This window comes from Triticum dicoccoides, chromosome 4A (genome assembly GCF_002162155.2).
Source record: "Triticum dicoccoides isolate Atlit2015 ecotype Zavitan chromosome 4A, WEW_v2.0, whole genome shotgun sequence".
NCBI lineage: Eukaryota > Viridiplantae > Streptophyta > Magnoliopsida > Poales > Poaceae > Triticum > Triticum dicoccoides.
In genome coordinates, this window is record NC_041386.1 from 600,095,724 (window position 1) to 600,105,185 (window position 9,462).

General features: G+C 47.8%; 1 long non-coding RNA gene across 1 annotated transcript; it reads left to right on the top strand.

Moving 5' to 3' along the window:
- The first annotated feature begins 3,660 nt into the window (after positions 1–3,660).
- Positions 3,661–6,790, top strand: LOC119289327. Its single transcript, XR_005141480.1, has 3 exons — positions 3,661–4,299; positions 6,065–6,149; positions 6,652–6,790. It is a non-coding gene; the product is annotated as an uncharacterized LOC119289327 (long non-coding RNA).
- The last annotated feature ends 2,672 nt before the right edge of the window (positions 6,791–9,462 follow it).

Consider the following 9,462-nt stretch of genomic DNA (forward strand, 5'->3'; position numbering starts at 1 on the left):
TTTGGACAACTCTCCCTAGGTTGAGGCTCTGTAATCCTTTCCTTTCCTATTAAAACTGAGCCTTTGTGTCGATTAGACATTGTTGTCTTATAAGTTTCATTAAATGAAATTAAATTTGGGGAAAATGCTCCTTAATTAAAAAAACAACGAATAAATCTTGCGTCGTGGTGACTTGTTGACAGATAAACACATGGGAAAAGAATCACCAATCTAAAAAAATGTGCTAACTAACACAAGATGGGAAAAAATCACGAATCTACTAAAATGCGCTAAAAAACAAAAAGATTCTATTCAGACATGGCCAACAAGACACAAATTAAATGCCATACAATAACGAATTTTTGCAGTCAGCTGTTAAACCGAACCATACAGATAAGAGGTTTGTCCCAGACTACCAAATAGAGCACAACAAGTAGGAATGATAGTTCCATAGTTGATTGTATGGCATTTATGGGTAAGAAATACAGTACTAGCAATAGTCAGCAAACCACACCATTAAAACTTACGGGTTCTCTAGTCCTGTACCAGTTGATTGTCCTGGGAAGTTTCACGCAAATGTCACATTAACCAAGTTGGACCATTTATTGTTCTTAATCCTAACATAGCGCCATGTACGTACAACCTCTGATCAACGGATGCAAAAAAGAGGCAGAGGCACAGCACCTTCCAGTTAACAGCCTGATTGTAGTCTGTCATTATGATGTTACCCATGTTCATGTGCCCACATATTAGTCCCGTGCAGGATGCAAAGATGCATGAACTTGCTCAAAAGAGAGCACCGATATTAAAACTTTAAAGTTAACTCACCTCACCGAAACCTTTACAGACCATCTGGACTAGAGAGCCGGACTAAAAATCCAGGGGCGTGCATGTGGTATTCCGCTGAACAGGTTGCGCGCAATGAACCCGGTGGGCAATCCAATCCCCAAATTACCTCTGCAGATTCAAAGTTCAAACCCTCATTGTTAAAACAAGCACACATGAAAATCATAGCGCGAGTCACAAAGGATCAAGAGAAAAGAGTTTGGCAAGAATCTGGGCTTACTGAGCACACTAGCAACACCAAGACTCACTCCGGCCATGGAGCTATCGATAGTCGATCCGGTGCTCCACTATTTTGAGATGAGGAGTGAAGACAAAGCACATTTCTTTCCTAGAATCTGATGGGGCTAAGCGTTTGTGATGTCTCAAGGCTCTGTTTGCTGGCCGGAGAGCTTGGTGGCATAACTGTTTTGGTGTCTGAAAGCGGGATCATGGTTTAGAAGGTTTTACATGCTTACCGAAGAAGACTTTTGTCCCGCTTTATCTGGACGAAGTTTTCACCCCGGCCACCACCCTCCGCCTCCGCCTGGGGTACGACCCTATATGAAAGCGTCGGCCACACCACCCCCGAGAAGGTCGAAGGCCTGCCCTCATGCCGCCCATGCGTCCATGACAACAAGCCCGTTAGTGCCCGAGCCACAAGCTCCGCCCACGAGCGTGCAACTCCCTCCACCAAGGCCACCCCCTTGCATCTAGACACTCCGGAGACCATTAAAGGCACGAGCTTTAATTGAGGCGATTGACAGATCCCTAACCATCGAAACTGCCGTTGACCGACCCTCCCCGAACAACGATCAACGGCAAGGAGGCACTAGGCTAGCAAAAGAGGAGGGTGGAGCAGATCCCGTTCGAATTGGCGCACCCCTATGCCGGTGACAGGTTGTCGATCTACCCGTCCGTCCAGCAGCCTCCCTCTAGCCAGCACCACACAAGGAAGAGGTAGCCACCCATCCGCCATCGAGAGCCGCCGGATCGACCGCGCCCTACCGCCGAAGAAGGCCTCCAAAGTAATCGTCAACTAGCACCACAACTCCTGCGTCTCCACGCCCTGGCCAGGTCCATCCGGTGCCCAGCCACCCCACCGTTGCAGGGCAAACACCAGCTGCAGCACCACCACCTTAGAAGGGCCGCCGGTCACCCCTACCGCTGCCAACCGCCACTACCAGCCATATCTGTGTAGGGGCTGCCAGATCCGCCGCCAGCTCGCCCCCAGGCCTCCAGATCCCCACGAGTCGAGGTCGAGGGGGGAGGAGGGGAGGAGGCGGCCCTGGCAGCCCATCGGGACGCTAAAGAGGAGGGAAGCCGAAGCACAGGCCGGCTGGCGCCCGACGCCACCGAGCAGGGGAGGCCGCCCCCAATGTGTGCCACCCGCGCGCAGGAAGAAGCCGCCTCGCCGCTGCCTGCGCCACGTGGCCTTTGTCCGGCGACGCCACCGACAGCCGCAAGGGAGGGGGGCAAGGCAATGGTACGGGGGCGGCGGTGCTAGGGTTGTCTCCCGGGGGCATCCTCGGGAACGCCTCCGGAGGGGAGGGAAGCATTCTCGCATGCTTCAGATGGACTACTCGTCGTTATGGCTTGCAGATGGACGTACCTGCTTCATCGTAGTACTAATACCTGCTTGACATCATCGAGTGTGTGTAATACATGAAACAGTTTATGCATTTTGTCAGGAAAAAACTGTTTATGCGCAAGGTTTTATAATTCTTACTCACAATATTGTTTAATACACTATAGTATATATTTTCAGAGCTAATCGTTAGACTAAATTGTGGTTGCAGGACGCTCCTCTTGCTCTCAAATTCGTTTTTTTAGGGTGCTCAAACTCGTTGTTAATAAGGCTCCGAATTTTTCCCATATTTTTGTGGATGGTCATATTCCACCAGAGTAATTGCGTTTTGGTAAAAAAAAATAGCTGCGGTTTGTAAAATACAGTAGTACAGTGTCGCATTCCCCATCAGAGAGTGGAAAAAACTCCTCACAGATCGAATCTCTCTCCCAGACCTGTGCGCCTCTCCCAGCACCGGAGGCCAGCCGCCGCCGTCCCTCCCGCGCCCCTGCACCGCGCTCCTCCTGCTCTCTGCCCCATCTATCCCTCCGGCAGCCGCGCCTCTCCCTCCGGCGACCGCACCTCTCCCTGCCTCCTCCGTTCGTCCCTGCCCCAGCGTCCTTTGCCCTTACCCTAACCCTAGCTCCTCGAGGATCGAGGCAGAAAACGGCGGCGCTCTGATCCAGCCCCTAGAAGAAACGGTGAGTGCCCCTGGTTTCTATTACTCCTCTCTACCTCCTGCTTTCCCAGTTTTGATTTGGTTTTAACAGTCTTGATTGATGATTCTCTTCCCATCTTTGTTTTCAGGAACAATAGACTGAACTATGAGCCGCCGCCGTTGCTCGCCGGCATCGGCACCACCGCTGGAAGACGAGGACCTTCTCCAGGAGATCCTCCTGCGCCTCCCTCCCTCCCTCGTGCGTCCGCCGTCTGCAAGCGCTGGCGCAGCATCCTCTCTGACCCCCAATTCGTCCAACGCTTCCGCAAACACCATGGAAAACCCCCACTCATCGGCTTCTTCAGCCAAAGATATGGCGTATTCTGTGACTTCAAACCCGTCCTGGAACTGCCTGACCGCATACATGCCCATCGTTTCTCCATGCCCAAGAGCCGCAGCTCAATGGAGCAGTGGCGCTTCATGGGCGGCCGCAACGGGCTCGCTGTCCTGATCAACGAGTGTCGGCGCGAGGCCGTCGTGTGGGATCCTCTCTCCGGCCGGCAACATCGCGTGCCTTTCCCACCAGGACTCCACGATGCCCTAACGGGTAGTTTCTGTGTATGGCATGCCTCGGTGTTGTGCGCTGATGCCGAACATGGGCACGTGCTTGGCGATTGCATCTTGGTCCCGTTCAAATTGGTCTTGATCTGCAATGGATACAACCAGGCATTTGGTTCTCTCTATGACTCGTCGTCTAGTTCTTGGGGAAATATTTTCTCGACGGCGATAGCAAATGAAATTTATGCCAGAAGGGGCAGCATCCTTGTTGGAAATGTGCTTTGCTAGTTTATTTGTGGAGGTGATGTCCTTGTGTTTGACATCCAAATGCAGAGTCTTGGTGTGATCGAGAAGCCGGCAGACAACCATGTTACCATTGACTTGTTTTTTCAGCTCTTGCGGACGGAGAATAGTGGACTAGGCCTTGCTGTTTTGTCGGAACGGATCATCCAATTATGGGAGAGGAAACCTAACTGTGATGGTGTTGTCGGATGGGTGTTGCTGTAGAAAACCATTCCTTTGAAGGGGTTGCTTCCAAGCACAAAGCCTTTGGTACTTATCGTGGGGTATGATGAGGACACAAATGTGATTGTTCTGTCTACGGGGATTGGCAACTTCATGCTCCAACTTGACTCAGTGCAGATCAAACATATCATTAAAAGAAATGGCATGTGCATCGACATGTTTTATCCCTACCATAATTTCTACACTGCAGGTAAGACCTCCTTATCTACATTGCACAACCAAAATAGTCCATTATTTTGTTTTGCTGGGATTCATTACTGTTACTTTCTGTATGTGATTGCTGTAACATTGTTAATATGATTAAGTGGTTGTTTGGATACGGAGCGTTAGCCACGAGTATATAGAAAATCAGTTTTTAGCCTATTTTTAACAAAACACGTTTTACAATCTTTTTTATCAAGAAAGAGTATATGGAAAATTATGTTTGGGTCAAGAAAGTAACAAATCAGTGATGTATTATTCCTTGTTTGGATAGTGAATAGCCTATTCTATCATATGTCAGGCATGATCTCTTCCTGCTATCCCCACTCGGCCGCCATTGACAACCTTCCAAGATCCAGCCCAGGACTCCTTCGTTGCTGCTGCTCGCGTCCCCTCCGGCGACAAGGATCCCGTCCGTGGTCGCCGGCGGGCTCTTCCCCAAGTCACGGAGGTTGTCACCCCGAGCATAGAATCTGAATGGGCTGCTGCTCGCCTTCCAGTTGACCAACACGACTCCACGTGCAGCCGCCGGCAGGGTGTTTACCCTGGTCGTCGAGCTCGTCTTCCCCGCAAAGAGTACCCTCCGCCGTCATGGTGTCGTGGTGCCGGGGCTATACGACGAGCGTCGGGGAGTCGTACTCCTGTCTCTTGAGGGAAGCGGGCAGCACATCGTGCCGTCGGGGAGGACCACGAGGTCACTATCAGCATGGTCGTACACTGGCACAGTCGCCTCTCCATCGCCGCCGTCCGTGGTCCGCTACCATCCGTCGTGGCTGCCGCAAATCAGGGCGCCAGCGTTGGCGCCAGCTCCAGCCTTGGAGGAAGGCGTTCTTCTCCATGAAGATCCACGGCACGCCTCACAACACAAGTCAGGACCTGTTTTTGTAAAACACGTTTGCACAAAAACGTCTCGGAGCCATTTTTCCAAAAACGCAAAATCTGAGTATTTCGAGAACCAAGTTTTTCTTATCCAAGGATTGGATTAGCCAAACAAAGTTTCAGTTACTTAGTCCGTAAAACACGTTTTTAGCTATCCGGTTCTCTAAAAACTAGCTATCCAAACAATCCCTAAGGATCGACTAGAATACATTGAGGTGTTTGTTTCTTTGTTGTGCCGGTGATTTATCGTGATGTAACTTATTATTACTGGACTACATTAAAGCTGGAACGAATTTCTACTGCTTTGATGCCTTGCCACTGCTAAATGCTTACTATGATTCTGTCCGTTTAATGATCTTTCCATCAGGAGGTTTATAAGAATTGGAAACTGTGGCTATAACTACACTAAGAGAATATGAGGAAACTATATATCTGCTATGTGAAATAGTTAACCCATTGCCACATCTGGAAGCTTAAAGATCGTTATGTTGTGCTATTAAATAAATGTATGTGCAAGATAATCTTTGTCTTATTAATTCATGACATCACATACTTAATTTGCTATTGGAAAACAGTACTGGTTCATATAATTTGAATGGCAATATGAGATGCTAAAATGTGCATACTTTACTCTGGCATATTGGTCATAAATGGTACAGGCTTTTTTGACAATAGTGTTCTAGATAAATGCATTTTTCTGGACAATCGGAACAGTCTTATCATTCTTGTTTTGCACTTGGCAATAGATGTGGTGTCATTTACTATCCTTGCCACAAAAGCTACTTTTCCCTCTTCCATTTACATAAATATATAGCGGTTTGCACATACCATTGATTCAACTTCTTTTTGAATTTTCATTGTTTTTTTGGTTTTAGGCAGGGGAGTTGGGTGGAAATGGGTGGAGCTGGAACTTTGAACTCTTGTGATCTAGTAATGTGCTATCTTGGTTGAATGAGTGAGGTAAATTTATCTTCATGTTATGTGTATGTCTTTAAGCTAGGCAGCATTTTTTTTGTCTTGTATACTTAGTTTAGAGGATTATGCATGATTTATTGTTGTAGGTTGTAATGCATGAATGTGAATAATTTCTAGACTGTCTAGCTCCCACATTTCTAAATAGTATGCTGTTGATCTAGAACAATCTAAGAAGTCTAGTGTTTGCCTCTCTTTGAGGCATTCAGTCAATGATCTTTTATGACCTACTGCGATCATATGTACTCATGTAGCAAAAAATCATGAGGACATTACAGAATAATTGTTCTTCTATTGTTGTTCTCCGTTTGTATTTTTTTTCTTCTAATAGTATAATTTTGGTTCACACAATGATTCAGCTTTAGATTCTTTTGTATAATTTGAACAATGGCAAAGTTAAAATGTACTATTGGAATCGTGCAAAATTTGACTTCTTTTGGGAGTGAGTAGTACAAATTGGGTTACTGACATGACATTGATGGTTCTGCAGGTACCCAGGGTTATACATGGGTTGCTAAAATGAAGAAAAATGTCTAATTTGTTTGGTCTCCTCCATATGCTGAAGCATGCGATGTGGTTGACGCTAAGATTGCACCTCTGTAGTATGTCGGTTGTTCTACTTTTATGTACGGTTGTAGATTGCACCTCTGTAGTATGTCGGTTGTTCTACTTTCATGTACGGTTGTCTGGGAAGTGGACTTTGTTGGATTTAATTGTCTGAGCTTGTGTTTGTTATTAATGACTTGTAGAGTTGCTTGGGTTAATTGTCTTTGTGAAGTCAGTATCTATATACAATTTATCTTCTGAGTCTTCCTAGTGATTTAACCGTGATAATGGAGCTCACATCACTTCATCACCATATGCAGCAAGGATAGATAATGCTTGTATGTTATAAGGTATAGTATACATAGAATTATGGCTGCTGCCTAGTTCCAGGAAGGTTACACTCCTACAATCAGTGTCCGCCATGCTCGGCTTGGACACTCATTCTTCGCTCTATAGTGGCCTGAACCTGTCATCCTCATTTTTCTACACTTTGCCGCTGCCACCCTCCTAGCTCCACTTGCCTGCTTAGAAGAAACTTAAGACAGGTTTATTAGGGAAAGTGTGACCATCAATGTTCAGTAGCTATATGATCCTTTATCGCCTCTGCATGTTTATCTGCAAAGTTTCACTCAAGTTGATGCTACTCTATGTTTGCTGCATGGGTTTATGTAACTCTGGAATTATAGAAACACATGAGACATCAACCACATTTTTATTCTGCATGCAGCCGAAGCATTTCTCCTTTTTTGGGGTCTGCTACCCATGATTTTCCCTTTTCTTTTAGATGTTTGATATGATCAGTTTTTTATTTTATTACCTGATACAAGGAAATTTTGTATGCCTACTCAAGCTCTGAAAACTTCTCTTTTTCTCAAATACGCATGAGAGCGTATCATTTCATTGATAGAAAGAAGAGAGTTACATGCACTAAACGAAGCCACACATTTGGTGGCTAGGTCAGCAGTGCATTACAGTAGTGGCAACAAGAATCAAGGCGGGTCGAAAATGAAAACACGAAGCCCCTTGGCACCTGCCATCGCCCAGAACCTAGCCTCGGCAAGGGCAGCCTTGATGGCCTCGGCAGTGGAGGGGCTGGCGTTGTTGAAGATACAAGCGTTTCTATGCTTCCATAAGGTCCAGGCCACGACGATTCCGAGCGAAGCGGTGCCCTTGCGAAGAGAGAGCATGGCGGACGTAGTGGCCTCATGCCACCAGTCGAAGAAGGACTCATGCCCGATGGGCATGGTAGCAGTGAGCCTGAGCTTGGAGAAGATGCCATGCCAGACCGTGCGGGGGAAGGGGCAGCCGATCAGGAGATGCTGCATAGACTCGGTGGCCTGGTCGCAGAGCACGCACGCAGGGGAGTGTGGAAGACCGTGGCGTGCTAGTCGCTCACTCGTCCAACATCGGTCCTGTAAGGCGAGCCACATGAAAATCTGGACGCTGAGGGGAGCCCAAGTCTTCCAGGTGAGAGTAGCATGCGGTGAACTGGTGGAGCCGAGGAAGAGCACGTCATAGCAGGACTTGGCGGAGTAGAGGCCATTGGCGGTCCAGCGCCAACGTAGATTGTCCGAGCGGTCCGCAAGAGCGATGAGGCACACGCGCCGCCAAAGCTCAATGTATTGCACCATGGCCGGTGGGCCTAGAGCGCCCGCAATGTCCTGAACCCAGGCCCGGTCTGGGAGACCATCAGCAACCAGGCGAGTCCTGCGGCGCCGCTTTGGCACCATGCCGAAGATGACGGGCGCGATTTAAGCTCTGAAAACTCATACGTAAGTATGTACATGGATAATTTGTATGGTCACAGAATCTGCCTTCTCACACACCACTGGTAGTAAAATTAGACTGAAACATACCTTCCAGATATCTATTATGGTTAAAAGTGAGTTGTTTCTCATAGTGAAGTGCATAAATATGACTGATCATTAAGTTTTGCTTTTTCAAATTCTAGCAGGACTGTCAGTCATGTCTCAAGATTTCACAGCACTGTTCCTGACCGTTAGATTGTACTGCAGCTTTGTTATGGAGTATGATATGACATTCATATAATACTAGATACAGCTAAAATAGTAGCTAGTTTTTTTTGTCATTTACGGGTGTGTTTGGTTTGTGTCATTAGGTGGAATGTAGCTGGTCCGTTCCCTCCCTAAGGCACATTCTCGTGTTTGGTCCATACGAGGAGTCGTAACCCATACGTTCCTGGAATGGCATATTCGCTCGATATGCCAAACCTGGTCATACCTCCAAATCGGCCAGGCGACGCACAAGGCCTCACTCTTGCCCTCCCTGACAACCCCCTCGTCTCTTTCTCCTCTCGATCTCAACTCCGCAGGCCACCCACCCAGCTCTTCCTCTCCGGCGCTGGCTCTCCCTGCCTCCGCGCCATCCCTCCCTCTCTGATGGCGTACGCTAGTGCGACGACGGACTAGCAGACGACAGTAGGCGGGCGGAGGTGGCTATCGTGAAAGACGGTTAAAGGGGCAGATTGTGGCTGGCTGCGGCATGTGGTTCTTATACCTTCGGCACCCTGCGTTCTCTAGGATGGAGCCGGATTGATCTACTCACGCCCACCTTTAAACTCTGAACTCTGAATTTCTGAACTGTTTTACATGCAGGATGCGTGTTGTGGTAATGCCAACTACGAACTCTGAATTGTTGGTGAATGCGGGAGTATGAACTATGAAGTGTCCATGGTAATGGCAATTATTTATAGATGCGACAATTGATTTTGTGACATTATGGTGTGACCCCCCCC